General features: G+C 35.8%; 1 long non-coding RNA gene across 1 annotated transcript in view; it reads left to right on the plus strand.

The window, feature by feature from the left end:
• The first annotated feature begins 1,426 nt into the window (after nt 1-1,426).
• LOC139695435 (uncharacterized) overlaps nt 1,427-21,159 on the plus strand; it is a 190,459-nt gene continuing 170,726 nt past the window's right edge. The window contains exon 1 of the long non-coding RNA XR_011702317.1: nt 1,427-1,587. This is a non-coding gene — a long non-coding RNA (uncharacterized lncRNA). The remainder of the gene's footprint in view (nt 1,588-21,159) is intronic.

Consider the following 21,159-nt stretch of genomic DNA (forward strand, 5'->3'; position numbering starts at 1 on the left):
TATTTTATCAAAAAAAAGGAAAGAATCATAATAAAAATAGAGCAAGAGAGTGATAGAATATTATTTGTTCAAGTGAAAGCTGAAATAAATACCATGGTCATTTTTCAACTCTAAATGTCACATGGCAATTGGGAGGAAGTAGTGGGCAGGGTACACGATCAAATGAAGGAAATGATTGAGGTTGCGCCTGGAAAGAACCATTTGATAATAATGGGGGATGAAAATACTAGGTAAGTCGATGAAAGAGATGGTAGTGAGTTTGGGGTATACTGTTGATAGCAATGAATGACCTCAGAGAGAATGCAATGAAGTCATTCACTTAAAAAAAGAAAATAAGTTAAATATTAGGACTATAGACAGTAAATTTGATTTTGTTCGAAGCTAAAATATCACAAAGAATCATTAATAAGATGTTGGGTAGAAAGAAACATGATTACTCATCCAATTATCAGTTTGAGTTCAGGAATGATAGAGGCACGTGTTATGCCATAGCAGTAATGAGGTCACCAATAGATAGGAGCATAGAATACTATCAGAATGTTTTTAATTGTTTCATAAATTTTGAGAACGCTCGTTAGAGTAAATTAGGCAGGATAATTGACCCTTTTTCAGTAAAAGGAGTAAATTGGAGAGATAGGTGACAAATTGGCAACTTGTGCATGTTTCAGACATCTCTGGTGTACCCTTCAAAGCATGAAGGGCATACTTTCATTAACTCATTTGATTAGATGATTATTTTCCCTTTCCGATAATTTACTATAGCACAAAGTGTGTTAAATAAATAAATGTCGAACTTTGCTTTAATCTTTCTTCCAGTGCGTGTGTAATCATATCTGTTACTCCACCACTCTCCCCCATATGCTCTCACGTAATGATGTATTTGCAGACAGTGATATGTAAATATTTTCTTCAAAACATACATTGAGTTGTTAATTCGGTTAAATTAATAACAAGAACAAATGGGTAGGTAAGAGGATGAGAGTATTGCATGAACTCAACGAGCTGGCGAGCTCAACGACACCAATGTTGGGGTCATATGGGAATAAAGCGGAAAATAAGAATACATACTCATACGTGTGAATCATGTGTGATGACTTTTACAAATAATATCCCATTGATATATATATATATATATATATATTTATATATATATATACATATAAAAACCTGGATTGAGGCAGAGAGCAACCCGAAAGGGTGAGAGAGGAGAAGCGTGACAGCTGGCATAAGGATTTCAGTTCTCAGCCGATGGCAGGGTTGATTGGAGGGGAAAACTTCAGGGGAGGAAGGCGGGCTGACGGGGGAACCTTGGGGAAACTCCCCAGCCATGCGCCGTGGAATACACGTGAGTCCGTCGAAATGGACACTTGTTGTGCCGCTGGCATCGACCGAACCGCCGCAGTCAGTCGGCGGCGGGACGCCGAGGCGGGTGTCCGGGTGTGCGGTTGTGTGGCGTTCGCTGCCGGGGAGTCCGCTTCGCCCCTTTTTTTCTTTCCCTTCGTGTGTCGACGTGGTGTTGTTGGCGGGGACGCCGCCGGTGCGCCCGAGGAGAAGAGGCATTTTAACTCGAACGCCGTGGCACAGCGGGTGAGTCACGTGAAATCGTAAATTTTCAATCGGCGTCGACCTCGTTGTTTATTCTCTGGGGATGAAAAACTCGTACATATTTCAGCAATGGTCTGACACTGGTGTAGCTCTCAATAATTCACCACCGCTGATTCCTTTAGGTCTGCAATTGTGTCGCGAAATGGCATGCAGTGGTGTCACACAGTTTAGATATCGAGACGTACGCATCCTTGTGTCTCACGAATACAATTCAAATACCATTTACTCGTGTGTGATTATCGTTACCAGTCAAATCATTCTCGTTCGTTGCAATAATTATTTTAACACATTTCTTGATCTTGAAAAACTATTCAGATGGCGGAGGACTTATCTTCGCGTTAATATACGTTCTCGTTATCCTTGATTCATTTTAAGCCTGAGTTTCTGTACCGTTTTATATACGAGTATGTGTTGAATTCCCATTAATATTGTTTCATTTATTCAGTGGCGAAAATGAAGTAGTTGCTCAATACTGATGAATATTTACGTTCAAATCTGATAGTACTTTCAACCAAGACGTTTGTTTACATCATACCTCTGTGAGATATTTTTTCCTTAGGTATGTAATTAATGCGGAAAAGAAATTTCAAAAATTTGGCGTTTAACCATCTCACGATTGCGGTGAATTTTTCGCGGGCGATTTTCACCGGGTCATGGTGTCAGCTGCCAACATGCTAACCCAGTTGAGAACTGGGAACGACATCACCGCAATTAATTTGCAGTTTAATGAAAAAAAAACCTCTTCCGTTCACAGTTCTCTTCTATTATAATACCCATTTCTGTACGTGATAATGCAATTTCCGCCAACACGGTAAATAGATCGCAATTTTTGATAATTTTTCGTAATTTGAATTTTTTGTAAGAGAATAGCTATTAGGAATGAAAACCAAGGGTTGACAACTTCATAATAACAATTAATGATTTTAATGGTCGCGTTCATTAGCCGAACCATCTGGGCTGAGCTACAGCCGCATGCTTGCGAGAGAGTAAAACAAAACGTAATACGATTTAATTTTGACTCAGCTAAACGGTATTCATGGATATTTCCGTTTCATCCCAATCTAGCTGAGGCTTATAATGCGAAGGCCTTGGATAATTTTGGCTTCGCTAATATGGACACATGATGCTGCAAGCCCTTGTTTTCGCGGGTTTAATTTCACGGTTGTGATTCGAGAGGCTCAAGTTAATCTTGTAAATTGGAAACACATAAAGTGTGACCTTTCCATTTCCGCTCTTAGAATAGCAGGTGGATTGTACGTGTAATTGGTCATCGGTCAATAATGTTTTCATAACCATTTTCCCCGCTTGGCCACTGGGATAGATAGGAGTTTTTTATCACATCAGAGTTGAACGGAGTGTATCTCTTTTTCGAGGGCTCTTCTCTGGTGAATTCTTACCTTCTTAAGGGAAACAAGATCAGAAGCCTTTTAAGAACCTATTCTTTTTTTCCTAAACGTGAATAAAGGCGGCCCATGAGAGAGTTACTTTTCCAACGTAGAAAGAAAACTTGAATGTGGGCCCTCTTCATTTCCCTTGCATCACCTTTCACGAAAATGCTTATACTTTCGTGGGAAGAATAGAATGAATAAAAAATATAAATGTTCACCTTCTAAGAACTTTTGCAGAAATTTACAAATAAAATTATGGCCTTCACATCTGTTCCGATTCTCTGAATTCAGTTTTCTTTTTTAATTTTACAGGGGTACTTAGACCTTTTTATTTAATACCACTGTTTTCTTACAACATTTCGAGTACGCTTTCAAAAACGTATTTTCACTGAATAAGTACCCTCATACCCTCTTATAAAACTTGATAGGCTGTATGCATTATTTATTGTCCATTATTTTACCTTACAATTGTTTTAGTATGCCTTTGAATGTCTGCTTCTTCTTTAAAGGCAATTGAATTGAAATTTTTGAAAACTGGGCTCCATTACACCGATTTTTGACCTGACGTGTATCACAAGTATTAGTATCCACAAGGAGAAGTAGTAAAATCCGATAGTCTTCGTTAGACAGGAAAAATGCAATTGCTATGACCGATGTGAATGAATTACGGATTATCCAAAAGAAGAGAGAAGTTCAAATCATGGTCAGCAGGGTATTTGTTTTTATATCTTCAACCATATTGTTTGATTTCCAGGATATAAATGAAGTTACAAGGCCTATTTTCCATAATGTTGAAAAGAAAAGAAGGAGAGAGATAACACTTAGGGCAATTCTTAAAATATAGAGGGTGTGTAAACTCGGAAAAATTTTAAGTCTCGTTTAGTACCCTTTGGAAGATGGGTTGCCCACCCAAGCATTAGAGGCTGAATATGACTTGGTGGAGCACTTTTGGAGACCACATACATGACACACTCAGGAAATACCAAAATTTAAATATATTTCCGTTCATCGAAATATGTTCTTCATAAAAAACCCGCTTAAAAACAATTGAGGCTACATGAGCATCAGTATTTTAGAGGCAAAAGAAACATTGAGCGTTCAACACATTTTGCGTTAGGTTTGATCAACAGTTTTATTGGAATCATGACGTGGCAGTATATTTCTCTACTGTACTTTCTAGTATTAATTATGTTTTGATTTAGCTGATCTACACAAAATTGTTCATTAATCCTTAGATTGATTTGACGTAGTTCTCCACTCCATTGTTCGAATGACTTACCTCTTCAAGCTGTCTTATTTAGCCTCCTTTTTGACGCCTCTCTTAAATGTTTGGCTTAACTCATCCTGAGGCTTCCTCTGCTATCTTTCCATTTTATTTCTGCCCCGACGACTGTCTTTGTCAGACAATTGTAATTTAAAATGTGATCGATATGGTTTTTACCTTCTTTTAAGAGATTGAATTAGATTTTTTCTAATTTTGCTTTCCCTTAACATCTAATTTGTTTGTCTACCAGCCCATTTGCTTTTCATAAATAACATTTATTTGTCGTGCACATTATTTTAAGCTCGAGTTTTTTATTTCTTATACTTTCATTGCATTATGTACGGGTAGCTATATCTATGACATACAATTATTATTTAAATTAAACTTCTTATTAAAAGATTTGTTATTAACAAACTCGTGACTTTGTTACTTAAAATTGTTGAAACATTATTAATAGTTCAATCATTTTAAAGCCCGTTTAAGATGAAAAGCAATCTATTAAGCTACGAAAACCAATGGTAAACTACTTTCGAGAGATTCCCGTCGGAAATAAGTTATTACTTGCGGAAACATATTGCGAATAATATAATTTTTGTCGATTCAGCAATACAGCACGCACTCTTCAAAGTAGACAATCTAATTGAAATGCATCAACCTTGTGGTCCTTATATTTTAAAATAAGGAAAAAATGATGCCGGGTGTTATTTGGCTGTCAGTCAAGGTCTTTAATTGATTGCAATTATCGATTCCGATAGCTTGTATAGATAACAAAGTTTTAAATGGAAATTTTATTCGGCACATTTTTATATTTTAGGGAATTAATGGCTTTAGTAACCTATGGGTGAATGGATGGTATGAAATAACCCTTGTATAGCGGGGTATTGCTGAGAAAAAGTAATTAAAATTGTAGTAATCTTGTACAAATAATCGATAACTGTAAAATGGACTGGATGAAAGTAGTTTCCGTTGGTGGCAAGAAGACTTATTTTATTCATCCATTCGGGCATTTTAGCCGAGAGAATGGAGAAAACTCCGTAGTCTTAGGGAAAGTTGACACATTATCAATATCTGTTTTAAAACACTCCTTTGTCCAATAAAGTTTGTAATTACAGGTAAAATGAGTAAAAACAGACAAAGAACTCGTTTGCAGTAAAATAATGGTCCACAATCGGGTATTATTTATATAGGTTGTTAATTTTTAATAGAATGGCACAATATTTCATTTTTTTTCAAATTAATTTTTTGGAAAATTAAAGCTCTTTTGATTGATTTGAGAAAAAAATATCGATTGCCTGGTCACAAATGAGTTTTATTTCACACCGAATGTATTGCGTAGTCATGTAAAAAATAAAATTTATATCCTGATCTGCAGTAGTAATCGCGAACCTTACCGTACCCCACAGAGTGTTTATAATATGGTGATTACATGTTAGTTAGTACTCATAAGCTAGCTTTAAATTTGAAATGGAATTAGTAATATTTAGGGGAGGCGACCGACAGCTCAAGGTCATTTGTGTAATTTGGGATGGACGTGAAAGGACAAAGGGTGAAGAGAAACCCGGCGTCGGCATTAGCCTACGTTGGAAGTGCAATTACGTATTTTTTCGATTCACTTCCTACTTGAAGTGTATGAGAATATTTATTTTAATACCTCTTATTTACATTCGTACCTTCTACTTTCACTCTGCAAGTGTTTATAGAGTTGCCTTGCATTATATATTGTTCAATGTCTAACAACTAATATGGTTTTCGATTTCAACCTTATTTTATACTTTTACATTGTTTCATGTTGCTTTAATGTATGCTCTAATTTCTTCTCCGATCCAACCTCTTTGTAAATCAAATAAATTTCGATAGATAGCGGGCCATTTTTTTCCTTTAACTTAATATTTCTTTATTATATTGTCAATAACTGTTGTTTTATAATATGTGAAGGTTATGAGGCTTGATCATTTTAATTATCGTACTTAAGTACCTTGATGAGGGTGGACCTTAAAAGATCCTCTCAGTTGTATTTCCAGCGTTTCGAAGGGAGAAAAGGTTTTGGTAGACACAGGTAAACACATATGTTCATTTTTTAAAGTTTTCAAGACTAAAATGGTATCCTTATTATGAGGCCACTGGACATTTTTTCTCTAAATTGATTACAATGTGACGATATTTATAGAAATTTATGTTATTTCATCGTTTATATTGCTAAATATGTATTACACTGGTTAAAGTTATATGCGACGGAATTCTACAAAGTTCTTCGACCCAATAAATGACCGTCTCGTTCATTAAATAAAGTTGTAATAATATGCTAATGAACATCCATTGTGTTTCATGCGTGCGATATTGCAGAATAATTTTAAGAAAAAAGAGAATGAAGTGACGGAAGCATTGTTACTAAGTATGTTCAGCGTAGATGCAAAAATTGACATCCAACGAGGAGACCAAACTCGTTATTTACATTTATTGTAACGTTGGTGGATATTGCAGTAGCAGATTGAAATTATCTAATATTTTGTAATTTATATGTTATTGGTGTATCGAGATTGACCAGAAGGCAATCAAAACCTTAACTTGGCATAGAAATCACACGATTTCCAACTGGAACACTCTTTCGGGTAAGTAACCGTTTGTTGGACAAAATGTTTTAGCACGAGTAAATTATTGTACATTATTATTGCCTGTTAAATATCTACACACCGCGAACTACATGAATGCTAAAATGTAAGTATTCAATTTTATTGCCGAGAAATGGACAAATTATGATAAGCTCAATACTCATTATCTTCAAAAAGTTAGGTTTTAGAAATGTTTATGGGGTGGGAGACATCTTAAGTATTTTTTCGGGATCGAAGAATATTCCTGCCAAATTTTATACAAATGGTTTTTTAATGGCACATCATTCTTTATAGAACAAGCATACCAACGTATTTTACTAATATAGAAAAAGTTTTACTAATATAGAATTACAATATGAAATGTAGTAAACGGCCATTGTCAGAAAACATCTTTGGACAAAGATTGTTACAATGGAATTTTACATTTAAATTAATTTCACAGTGTGCAAACATATAGAATTACTCATAAGCAATTGAACCGTCTATTTTTTACATTCAGTATTAAAAAATTTTTGTAAAGGTAATAATGTAGGCAGGGGTAACTCATATCATGAATTTGTCTCAGTGTGGGTTTCATTGTAATTTTTAGATATAATTACATACAAAAACGGAATAACTCTTTCATGAGGTTTTCTATAGTAATCAGGGTGTAAATGATAATTTATTATCCGCATTTATTGAAATTAATGGGCATTTTAGGTCGGTGGTAGAGTGTTTGTTTACTCACCAGATTTTCAGGCACACTACTGGGCAGTCTGGATTCACCCAAACTGTACCGTTATTCGGGACCCGTTCGTTAATTAGGCAGCACAAGAGATGGAACTGGCTCCCATACCATGATCTGTGGATTTCAAACAGTGTTGTGCTTGGTGCTACGGCACTGCTTAGGACAGAGATGACATAAGTGTGAAGAACATGATGTTTCGACTGAATCCGATTTTTACGTTTTTTTAATTCTTTTTCTCTCCAATATCACTCCTCACCTATTAGTATTGGATTCACCATTGACCTCATTGAGATTATATTTCCTGTAATGCATTTTACGACGGAATTAGTTTTTGATAAATAAATTGTTGTGTATTAAATCTGTTGTTTCCAAAAAGAACACGTTGATGGCCGCTTACTCTATGCTTCTAATCCTGAAATTTGTTGGGGGCTACCTTCTTTCCGGTATAAAATTGTCTGTTTCAGCATGTCTGTCCGGAAAATGTCTTTGTTGATCATCATTCCAGAAAAATAATTTGTTCACACATCTTTTCACAAACTTCTAATCTGCCTTCATGTTAAGCCATCTTTGCATTATGTTTGTAAATATTCAGTGGTAGTATGGACAATATCTCTAATATATAGCGGTAAAATTGCCCAAAAGCTACGTGTGATGTAATCAGCAAGGTTATATGATTAAGAAGGACTGAAGTACAATTTTCTCATTTTTGCTCAGTTCTAGTGATACGCATTGAATTTTTCTGACTCTGCTGATAGTTATTTTATATTTCGGATATTTTTATATAGGCCGTATCCGGCTGGACTTGTAAAAGAGAACCGCAGGGCTTTCTGTGGAGCTTATTTCTTTCTATTCATTTCAATGAAATATATTAGAGATGAGTTTCTCTTTCTTGGTGGTAGGATATTGAGCAAATGACCCCTTTCCAGCTTTTTCGGGTTAAGATATTTAGCATAATTTGCCTCTGAGTGTATTTTTTGGGGAGAGTCTCTTTTGGGAAACCATTCGCATATCCCGAAAGGAACATGTGGATTCTGATTAGGCCTCTCTGCTGCCAAAACTGGAAGGCTTTGGAGATATGATTTCCTAGCTATGACACTAGATCATATGGTTCTCTAGTTTCTCAATACGGATGCCTGGCAAGTTATGCTTCTTACGTATTTCCATCAAACCATTTTATTACCAATATATAATTGGTATATCAATTTTTCTATCAGAAGCTATAGCCTTTAGAAAAGCTTAATATATAAGTATTGCAATCTATTTTTTCAGGTTTTATTTTCATTTTAATCAGTTTTTAAAACTATTAAGCTGCTACACATAAATATTTGAAAAGTTTGTTTTATAAATATGCGTTGTCATTTGTAATTAGCTACTTAAATAATGTATACTGTAGCACACCAAAGTTTCCACCACAACTTTGAGCATTTAAAAAAGATTCATTGCTAGTAATTATTCACATAGAACTCTTTATGTTAAGAAAAAGTTGTTAGAGGACTCATTATGCAGGTTCATTACATCAAAATACACAGAAAGCAATGAACAAGGTAAAAGTTGAAGGCCAAATTAAAACTGTTTTTTTACCAGACCGTCCAGTATTTGAGTACCAGAATTTAGCTGAATAACGGATATTTTCATTTATTTGAGAGATTAATTCTGCCATTAAAAGCGATGGTCTTTGGAAGTAGTCATAAAAATTTACCTGACTTATACACCAGTAATATACATATAAGCACAAAAAACGTTAACAGAAAAATATTTTGAATCAATTATAATATTTATTCTTTAAGAGTCAAATTCGTCTATAGAATCTTTGTTGATGAATATGGATAAGGCAACGTTTGACAACAAAAGTGTTCCTTGAATATTTAACTGGTGAGTTCTTTTTGAGTGATCTCGCTATTGTAACATTTCCCTTGTATTACTATTAATATGGAACGTAGATTTGTTTGCCTCAGAAACTTGATTGTTGAGGCCAGATGATAAGCATAGATTGGAAATATGCATTTTGGAAAGAATGTAATACATAAAATGGATGAATATGAGAGCAAGAAAAGCAGTCTTAGTAAAATAGCGGAAGGGAGTAACTTGTCGGTAGAAATCAAAAGAAGGTAGGATGCGGGGCATATTGAGTGTCAGTGGAATGTAGATTGTGGAGGAGGAGAGGATGTTGGGAGAGCGGGGTTGGGGAAAGGAAAGAATAGGAATTTAGGGTGGAATTAAGGGAGGTTAAAAGTAAACAAACCTAAAGTAAGAGTTATAGTTATGTGTTGAATCGGATTTAAGGATATGAGGAAAGGGATAAAGGGAGAATGTACTGAGAGCGAGGTAAAGGGAAGTAATTAATAGGCATTTTTGGTGAAATTAAGAGGGGTAAGTAAGCAATTCTAAAGAATGAGTTTTTATGATGTGTAGTATGGGGTGTAAGGATATTTTTTGTATTACTAGTTAAGGTTTAGAAATGCAGCAATGTGTCGGCCAACGTGTGTGTGTCTGTAAGATACTTTTAACATCTACGATAACTTATACTAATAATATTTCTATTTGTATATTATATTTGCCCTCTAAATATATGACTAGAAGAGCTTCACAAGCATCAATGCTCGGATTATGAGTTTTTGAATAACACTTTTATGATCGGAGTATATCAATACTCTCAAAACTCACAGTTAAAATAGTCCTAGGCGGATAGTGATTAAAAGCCATAAGCGTCCAGCGGCTGCCCACGGAATATGACAATTTCGAAGCAGGGATCACCACAGGACTCATAAACGCCACTGTATTAAGTCTGGACCTAATCGGGGTCCTGATTTTGGGCCTAGTGAAGGAAATTGACAACAGTAGTCACATAAAAAGGGTTTGTGCGAAAGTTTATCCCTAGCCACCAACTGGTTAACCAAATTACAAGACCTTTGTGTCCATTAGCGCGAGGTCATCGTAGTCAGAGACATACTTAACACGCTCACACATTATTTATTATTTTTATACTTGTAGATTCCAGTGATGGGAGAAGAATTGTCCCAATGTATGTCCGTGACTTTATTGGTCAAAACCAAGACCAACAGGTAAAACGAAATATGATTTTCTAGATAATTCCAACCAAGAAAACGATTTATTTTGTTTTCGCTGATTTTGTGCCCATTCGATATAAACTATACGCTGGAAATTTTTAAACAAAAAATAAATTATCTATTACCTACCTATTTTTTTCTATGGCTTATGTTCAAAGCTTGCGTTTGGCGGGTGTCTTGTGACTTCGTGGCTTACAACGTATTAATTTGGATATCGTTTCACTCTTGACATGAGTGAGTATCTTCATAAACTGAACATGAAAAGAGGTAAAAGTGCATCGTAATTAGCATATGTAATCAAAATTTGAGAGTAGGGTTTGAACAAAATATTAAAGGAAATAATGTATATTTAAGAAAGCCTTGCTGATAGAGAACGAGGAGATAAAATAAAAAAAAGAATCTTACAATAATATAGACATTAATCGATGATCCCGTTCTTCTTACACGATGGTATCTGTTCAGAAATAGTGCGCATGTCATTCAAATTTAGCAATCCATAAATTTCAAAAGAACGGTCTACGTTCGTGCGTAAGACCGCATAATTTTTAATAAAGGCTGGTATCCTAATACTGTTTACCACATTGCATACTTAGGATCTTCAGGTGAATTAAAGGTGTAAATGCTATGAAGAACGAATACATTTCATGTAATTTCCTTTTCATTTCCCCAATTTAACGGCTAATCTGTAATATGTACTTCTGTTAATATTTTTAGAAAACATATAAAATACCTTTTCAAATGTCTGTAGTGTCAAACAATTATCTTAACTTACCACATCAGGAACCTCAAATAAACTGTTACTTTATTAAGTCATATTTAAGAATTTGAAGTGAAAAATATGTTTCATAATGTATTTAACTTATCTCCGATTGGCTTCAGGAACTATTTTATTAGAGGCAAATGCCTCATACTCTAAACCCAGCCAGTTGAAAATCAAATCTGTTCACAATTTTGAACTTGCTAAGTGAGATATTATTTATCATGTAATCTACTAGCTAAGGTAGGTTTTGGATAGAAACAGCTACCAAATAAATTTCTTTTCATAAGAAAGACTGATAAGAAAACGCCATTTAGCTCCTCTATATCTTTGGAATTCCTGCCTCCCTTCATCCCGTCCAACATTCCTACCCTGTTCCTACCCTTCACTCGTTTGCCTAACCTTATCCCCTCTATTACAGTCTTCAACATGCCACTGCCGATCAATACGCCCTTCATCCATTTTTCTTGCCTCCATTGGATTTCTCCCATTATTACTAGTACATTTTCATTTGCTTTTATTTCGGTCCATTTCACCTTCTCCATTCTTCTCCACGCCCACATTTCAAAAGCCTCCAGTCTACGTCTATCCTCCTGCTTCAATGACCACGTTTCCGCGCCGTACATAGCTACGCTCTATATCAAAGTTTTTACGAGTCTTTTCTTAACATCCTTACTCAACGTCCCTGTCATCAACTCCCTCCTCCTTGTGAAAGCCTCTTTGCCCAGCGCATTTCTTGCAACCCCTTGGCTGACTGACAAAATAAAGCTTGGCCATCAGCAAACCTAACTGATTTTACGAATTCCCCGCCCACTTTCATTCCTACCTCCAGTTCTTCCGATGCCTATTTAATCATTTCCTCTACATTCAGGTTGAAGAGCAACGGTGATAATGGGCAACCGTGCCTTACACCTCTTCCTTACACTGCCAATCCGGACTCTCCGTCCCCTTCTGGCACCTGAGCAGTCTGAGACATGTACAGTTGGCGGAGTAGCCTCCTATCTCCAATATTTTCATTTAAATTCCAAATAAACTGCGGGACCGTTGAAGCTCGAGACGTGATTTACTTCAAGCTCTGTTATTGCAGTCCTTTGTGGCTTTATGACCTTCCGGTGAATTTCCTCGAATCCTCTTCCAGACAGTTCTCATCCATCACCATATTACCTATGGACACACGGACCGAATGCTTCCCTCAGCAACAAGAGAGGGAGCGGGAATGATAGGGAGCAGAGTGAGTGAGGATGGAACTTAATTGCGAGAGAGTGCAAAGGCCAGAGGAGAGAGTGGGTTGAGTTAGGATGAGGCGAGAGACTTGGTTGTGTATGCATATTACTGAAGGAGACGGGGAAAAGATTAGTCGAGAGGGAGATTTCTGGTGAAGGGACATAGTCGGCGGTAAGGTAGAGATGGAAATTATTATGGGTTGTCTACCGTGGAATGGCGATTTTGGACGGTCACCAATTGCACATTTTCGTGATGTTTTAAAGAAATTCTTCGTAGCATATTAACATATATCATTTCCTTAGCATACTCCTCATCTCTCCAAAATGTCAATTCCTTTTCAGGTTTGAAAAGTGAAGAGTTAGGCGTGATGTTGTAGAATCTAAACACAATAAAAACTTCGTGGCAATTTTCCACAATTAAAACTTTATTTCAGCCATGGTTTCGATACAATGAATCATCATCAGGTCCTGTGGCAATTTTCCACAATTAAAACTTTATTTCAGCCATGGTTTCGATACAATGAATCATCATCAGGTCCTGATGGTGATACATTGTATTGAAACAATGGCCGAAATACAGTTTTAATTGTGGAAAATTGCAACGAAGTTTTTATCATCCTTTTCAGGTTGTTTACCGTCTTGAGCAGCGCACTCAATTCTATCTCAGCTTTCGGCATTTCTCCATCTCTTGATGTCTTCTATATCCTACTTTTGCACCCTCTTCAAATGTATCCCATCATCTTCATCTCCTCCCACTCCATGTTTGACACCACTAATGTGATTGCCCTCTTATCTATTCCATGGAGGCCATGTTTCTGTACCATATCGGCATGTTTTTTCTCTGTGTGAAACTCCTTCAATTTGATATTACAATGCAACCACAAATATAATAGGCAAACTATGCCTGCATAATTGAATCCTTTCATTTTTTATGGTGTAGAAAAATGGCCTCTAAGGGAGCATAGATAGATTTTTTGATGTGTTCATTTAAATTCTAGGACTGCCTTAAAAAGTTACCCTATGGTAACTATGGTTCCATAAACATCACATGGACAATTACTAAGAAAAGGTTCATCCATTTGTCTTAAGTTTTTGCATCGAAGAAGTTTTATGCTGAAATATTAAGTGTAGAAAAATCACATTTATATTACGTGAAAGTTTAAAGGAAAGACCAAAGCCATAGAACTCTTCGACCAGATATGTACGGAAAAATCAGGTGCCCCTGTAAATGAAAACAGCAAAATACTGAAAAGACACCCCTTTCGTAACTTTCTTTCTGTGTCAGACCGTTACCGTAGAATTTTGAATGGGACGTCAATGTAATTGGGGAAATAATCTAAAATCTGCATTATTTTGAATACTCGAGGAATTTGTGAACAATGATGGATATTTTTCTATGGAGATACTCAACTAATTCTTAATAACAACACAGAGAGAAAATTCTGGTTAATAAGTAATCAGGTATAAAAAATATGTCATTACATTTTCTAATAACCTTGGCAAACTTTTGAAATCACTTATGGTGAGAATCAAAAAATTTCGTAAGATTACTCAACATATAATTTAAAAAACTCAACAGAATTCAATGCTGATATATACTCATCACTGTTGACGCGTGAGCATTATGATCAACCTCATGATGACGAGGTGATTACGTCAAGACCGCCAAATTATTTTACTTATTTATGTGGGATATTTAAATGTGCTATTCGGTTTTCACCCATCGCTCCTTTACAGGCTTCTAGCTCCATAAAAGTGTGGATGTTACCCAAGCATCTCCTGCCCTACGCCCTTGCAACTCTTGGCGCAGTGTGTAGACGGAAACTAACGCCAACTTGATCAACTGAGATTTATTTCAAACTAAGTGATCTTTTTTCCTCTTGCTCTGGATAGTAGAGATAAACCATATTTTTCGATTGTGGAATACTCGAGAAATAATCACGTGCTTTGGCAACTGATATGTTTGGAAATCTAATCCTAACGTGTGTTTATGGGAAAAGTTCGCCCCACCGAAGAAGATAATCCTGATAAAGATGCAGTGTTTCCCTCTCCGCAGTCGAGATTATCTTTGGCCGAATTTAGTCCTGATATTGACCACCTACCCAGTTATGACCCGGATGATATATATTTTCTCTTTCCCTGCGGCTCCTCGCGCCAAACCAAGCGGTTAAACGCTCCCGCATCGCCTTAGCTTGACGATCCGCGATGTACAGAGCGGGTCAGATTATTGATAGCTCGGTCCGATACGGGCGAAGGTGAGGAGGCGGAGGGACCACATTGGCGGCATAACATTGCAGGGAAGGGGGAGTGGGATTTAATCGGCGGACCAGAAAAAGATAGAAGTAAGGTTCAAAGACGAGAAAAAAATATGAAACGTTTAGCGAGAGGGCTTTGAGCCCACCCTCATCTATGTGCTCGCCTTCGGCACCGGGGTAAATGGCGAGAGGACGGTTCCGGGGATTTTGCGTGGCTGGGTGGACATCTGGGTAGAGAGAGACGGAGGGAATTTGCCGGGAGGGACTAGGAGGAGGGGTGGAGTCGGTGGAACGTAAAATAAGATTATCTCTCCTCGGCCGGATGCCAAAAGCAAGCGAGCTGCCCTGACTCCCCAGGGATGATCGGCTGGCTACTCCGCAATTCCTAAAAGGAAGAACGAGAGCGGATCCGAAAAGAATAAGTGGCCTGGGCGAAGACCCTGCCAAAGATCCTTCGGGGTGAGACCGGGATTTCTATGCACGTCCTGATTGGATCGCGCGACAAAACCGTGGTGGAAACCCTCCATACATTTCCGTGTGCCCTCTCCCGGGTAACGGACTCGATTGCGTTTCTCTGGCAGTTTTCGTCCTTTCCTCGTAGGCTGCTTTATGCACGACGCTACCGATTCTCCGATATCTTAGCGTCGGCGTGTGGGTGGCCCAATAATGAATTACTAATTGTCAGTGCGGTTAATATTCTATGACCACCCGTTAGAAGAACTCATAGAAGTTGAGTAACTGTCGTTGCAAATGAACAACAAATTATGGTCATATAGGTTAGAAACAATTACTAGGCAGTACAACCGATAGAGATCTCTAAGCTTCATTGTCCTTGATGCTCGATGCATCTTGCTGAGATTCGGCATCACCATAAAGTAAGTATTACATTGAGTAGTACATTGTAGCAAAAATGAAGGTCATTGAATCAACATTTGAAGGGTTTTTCTTCCATTTGGGGTGATTGGTCTTTAATTAAAAAAAAATCAATTTTCCGCAGTAATAAAATATAATACGACCGGTTTTGAAGTAACTACATCATCATCAGATCCCACCTGAAGATGATGTAATAACATTGAAATTGGTCGCATTAATTTTATTTTGTGGAAACTTGCCAATTTTTTAATTAATCATGATATTCCACCATTCCATGCCTGAAGCGACTCCTTTTTTAGGTAGTTAATCGTGAAGTTATAGTTTGCCTAGTCTTTAGAATACCACAAAGGATTGTAGTCCACATGAAAATTTGCAATTTAGTTGCGCAATTTAGTTGAAGTTTGCAACCTAGTTTCGCCGATCTTGTATCATTGTGGGGGTCGAAGTCATCGTTAACCGAATAATAATTCCGTTCTGAGTAAATTGCTAACACATCGGTGTGGCTTAACTAATAGTGCCAATCGTCATTGGAAGAGGTAAGTCACGAATTTCGAGACAGTTTTCCTCATCTAACCAACTCGGAAGAAGAATTCAATACAGTTAAATATTGAAAATTATAAATATTGACTTTTAAATTTGTTACTCCTACATATATAAAATGACATCTAACGTTCGTTTGAATAATTTATCACACAATAATTGAATTATTTCCATGGCCGGCGTCCTGAGTCGCGCCCTTCAAGCTAAAATGCTGAAGCGTTAACTAAAATGATAAAGGACGGCAGTGTTGTCAATTACAATTAATTTAATCCTTATTATATACTTCATTATTTATCTTCCTTCTTTCTTATGAAATAGTATCATTAAACATTTTATTAGATTTAATCGTTTTATAACTAAATAATTTTTTTCAAAACAAATCAGTTTACACTTTACATGTATACTGTACAATGGTGAATTTATTTTCTCCAAAGAGCGAAAACGATTATTTCTCTTTGTCTTTCCTTTATATTCTGATCGCAACATTTTTAAAATGACGCTCATATATTTAATATATATATTAACATATATATATGTTATATATATAATATATATATATATGTTATATATATAATATATATATATATATATATATATATATATATATATATATATAGTATATGCTTTCATAGACGTAACACGGAAGTGCCGAATAGTACAATACACAGTAACACATAATATAGAAACACAAAAAAAGAGAACACTCACACGTATTTTCTTGATATTTCGACGGAAACAATCCGTCTTCCTCTGAAGATGTAGAAGTAATGACCGAGTCATTACTTCTACATCTTCAGAGGAAGACGGATTGTTTCCGTCGAAATATCAAGAAAATACGTGTGAGTGTTCTCTTTTTTTGTGTTTCTATATTATGTGTTACTGTGTATTGTACTATATATATATATATATATATATATATATATATATATATATATATATATATATGTAACATTTGGACGGCCCAATAGAGCACTAATAAAATAGATAACACTTAAAAGGGCATTCACATTGTAGATTGTTCGAGCGTCCGGCCTTCTCAAAGGTCTTCTGTACGACTGTACTAATGTGAGTCTTACTTGAAGAAGGCCAAAAGCTCAAACAATCTTTAATGCGAGTGTCCTTTCAAGTGTTATCTATTTTATTAGTGGTCCATTGTGCCGTCCAAATGTTATACTGCTCTAGTGAGTGTTTCAACATCATCGATATACTATATATATCTCCATCCTTGAATTAATTCGTCAACAACAAAAAATTCGTCAACATAAATGTATCCCCAATATTTTTTCTTTGTTGCGCTTGCGTTGTTAATAATTATCTGATGACTGCAGAACTACCAGTCTATGGTCACATATCTTTTGTTATTTGAGTTCCTTATTGCACTATACTTATTGAGGCTTCTCATCCCAATGGTCTAGGTTCGAGCATCGCCACTGGAAGAAAGTTACTTCGAAATCCCCTTTACTACTGGGGTCGCTGCATAGAGAGCATTGCGATGAGAGTGAGAATATCATTTGAAACTTTAATTATGGTACCCATTTCACCTTTCTTTAAAATATTGCATTAATAACGCTGGGTTTCTCTCTTATATACGTATTTCCACAGTCCCTTAATGTCTTACCTATACCAAATTTCCCAAATCGTAGAAATGGCGTTGAGTTCGGAAGCCCCCATCTAATAACCAGTATTATTCCATGCATTTATTGAGTTGGACGCTTTGCATTCTCTCTTGACTTGTATGGCTCATCCCTTCAATCATAATAATACGATTGTGCGTATATTGATTTTTTAATGAACATGAAAGTTCTTATACACGAAAAGTTATTAGTGCTCACCATTTTCTAACTGAGCGTTTGTTTAATGATGATTTCTTGTTGAGATTGAATATTAAAGTACGATGGACAAATGTTTCGGCAGATAGGTTTACGGCAATAGGGAGTGTTTTATGGTGTGTGTCCGGTCATTAGACCGCTGTGAGGAGTAATTCAAGCGAATTGAGTGAGAAAACCCTTTCGAATCTCTAACCGAGCGAATTTTCTCGCACATTATTCACGTCAACTTAATTTGTCGCCAACGACTCCTGTTGGTGTCCCAGGTCAGCCCCGTAGATTTCTATCTCCATTTGGGGATTAATGTGATTAATACTTTTCCGTTTATATTATACAGACTTAAGAAATGTTACTGAGTACACAATTGATTATGGATTCTAAATGTACCGATGAAGCAGTAATGTATTATATACTATTAATTTCTGCTAGTCATACTAAAATTTACTTTACTAATAATTTCCATTCCACGTAAAATAATAATTGTTGACTAAAAAATCGTAAAAGTCCATTTAAAATGGTATAAAGAACATATGCTTGTTTTTATCGAGTTATCAATTGAAATTGTTTAATGAAGTAATGACTGAATTAGAAAAAAATGCCTATACTTATTTCATATTTCTCTATTTAAAGTAGTGAGAACAGTGTTGTTAATATTTCTTAAAAAATAGATCTTACAAAATGAGAGATAATCTCAAACTAGGTTATTTAACTACTTCTACTAGGCTTTGGGAGGTCACTAGCGACTAATGCGTATACGTATCGGGAGAACTTTCTCGTGCTTGATGTATTAAGTTTTGCCTTCCAATTTATTAATGTTTGTTTCTGTCTGTATTGCGTTCAGATAACTTTTGTACTCCTTTCTCTTTCCCTTTACCTTACATTTCCCCATCTTACATTTACATCTTATTATTATTATTATTATTTTATTTTACATTATCTTACATCTACAGCTTAAATTATCCCATAGGCTCTCAACCACTTCTCTCTATTTTATATAAATTCTATCAGATTCTTTTACTCCCTCATTTACATTTTCGTTGTTATTCTTTCTTGCTGATGAAATAACTTTCCCCACCCATCTCGCAACCAATTTATAGTGGCCAAGAATCTGCATTCACCTGCCGTAAAATATGTTGTTTCGGCTTCGTACTGCGCTTACGCCACCTCTAAGTCGTTGTATCTTTACTGTGCGTCTTCATTGAACGTATCTGTTATTAATTTTCCTTTCTAGTAAATATTTCATCGACCATACTATTTTCCTGCTACAATTATGCGTCTAAAATTTTTAAACATACCCTATGCAGTGGTATTTTGGATTGCTGGTAATACAAATTCTGAACAAACTGATTCTGACAATTATATCTGAAAAAAATAAACATCAAATGTGTTTCAAACTTTCCTTGCTCTGCTCATCAGGATAGTTGAATGCATTCTACAACAAATATATTTCATTCGTGATCTATTTCTTGATGGTAATATATTTTAAATATCTGCCCTCCCTTAGCTTTGAAGCTTTTCAAAAAGCTTAAATCTGATACTGATTTTGTCAGTATGTCTGTCTATCCATGCTGTATGACCATGTTTATTTAATGAATCTTATTTCCCACTTAGAATCATTTTTAAATTTGATAAATCATAGTATCCACTAAAATGGTCATTATTATTAGCTTAAAATATGGATCAAAGGTCATCGGCTCAAAACTGATTAGCTTAGAGCGAGTAAATCCGACATAGTGGTTAGAAAAGTAGCGACCGAAAATTATAGATTATCAATTGATGCTAACCCATGTAAATGTGTGTTTTCTTTAACTTAATAGCAAAAGGTATACCATAGGCTATCTAGAAAGTGACCCATTTTAATCCTATCAAAAAGGGTTCCTCAGTTTGTACTCATACAAATATTTAGGGCAAAATAATCATAGCGGAATAGAAGTTACTATTTTAATGCAAACTCCTTTTAACAAAATGTAAGACTGTTTCCCTTGTATAGGCGTTTTTTCCATTAAAGACGTTTCTGATATGGTATCTCGGCGTAAGAAATTCTTTCAAGAAATGTAATGAAAGGTAAATATGAAATACCGATGTATGTAACGTTTACGATGTAAACAGCTTAACACACGAATATTTTAAGTAAAAAGTTGGACAAGCAGCAGAGAGTGACGAACACCCATACCCTATGCACCTAGCATTTCTTTTGGCAAGAAAAGAGCTCATTGTTCATAAACTCGCCACTTCCATGTGGTCGAGTGAATAGTAATATGTCTTCGTTTCTATCTAGCTGTCAGGAAAACCATTGGAGAGATTTCTCTCAGGAAATACTGTCCCGTGCCCTTCTACACAGTAGCTTTCTTTTCCTCCTCTATCCACTCCTTTTACTATTCATCTATAATATTTTATGTTATATCTCAACATATTTCGTTTATGGCTCAATTTATATATAAAAGTCAATTACTGACCGTACCTACCTAGAAAGAGTAATTTTTTTATCTTTTTTTTAATTTATTGAATTCTCTTGAAAGCCTTGGACTAAATATCTAATGTATAGCGATGAAATGTTTAGTTATACTTCGTAAAGAGTATTAATATCGTATAAATAACGGTAAACAGAAATTTTAACCTGATTTCTCTGCATGGCGTGAGGACATACAAGTTGAGTGGTCGCCCGTATGATTTTAGTCAAAAGTAAACATAATCATGCTATAAATTATGGCCATAAATTAAGTCGATGGATCTTAGCTTGGCCAGTGTATTCTTTCCAACATGCTTTATCTCAGTTTTATCTGATTTTCGTCATATGATTCGTTGCAAGTCAACCCTTTAAAATGGCACTATCATATTTTTTGGCTGTATAATATTTATCTTAAAATAGCGTAATCTATAAATCCCGTCTATAAATCCATTTTTGATAGTGAGTTTCGAGAATTGTGACATAAAGACTATGATGCTAATGAGTGCATGTAGTGAAAATACGAAGCCGATTGTATTATAGGTTGATTTCAGGATTCGAGGAGTCCAGTTAGTAAA

This window comes from Hetaerina americana, unplaced genomic scaffold (assembly GCF_022747635.1).
Source record: "Hetaerina americana unplaced genomic scaffold, ioHetAmer1.1.p SCAF_6, whole genome shotgun sequence".
NCBI classification, from domain to species: domain Eukaryota; kingdom Metazoa; phylum Arthropoda; class Insecta; order Odonata; family Calopterygidae; genus Hetaerina; species Hetaerina americana.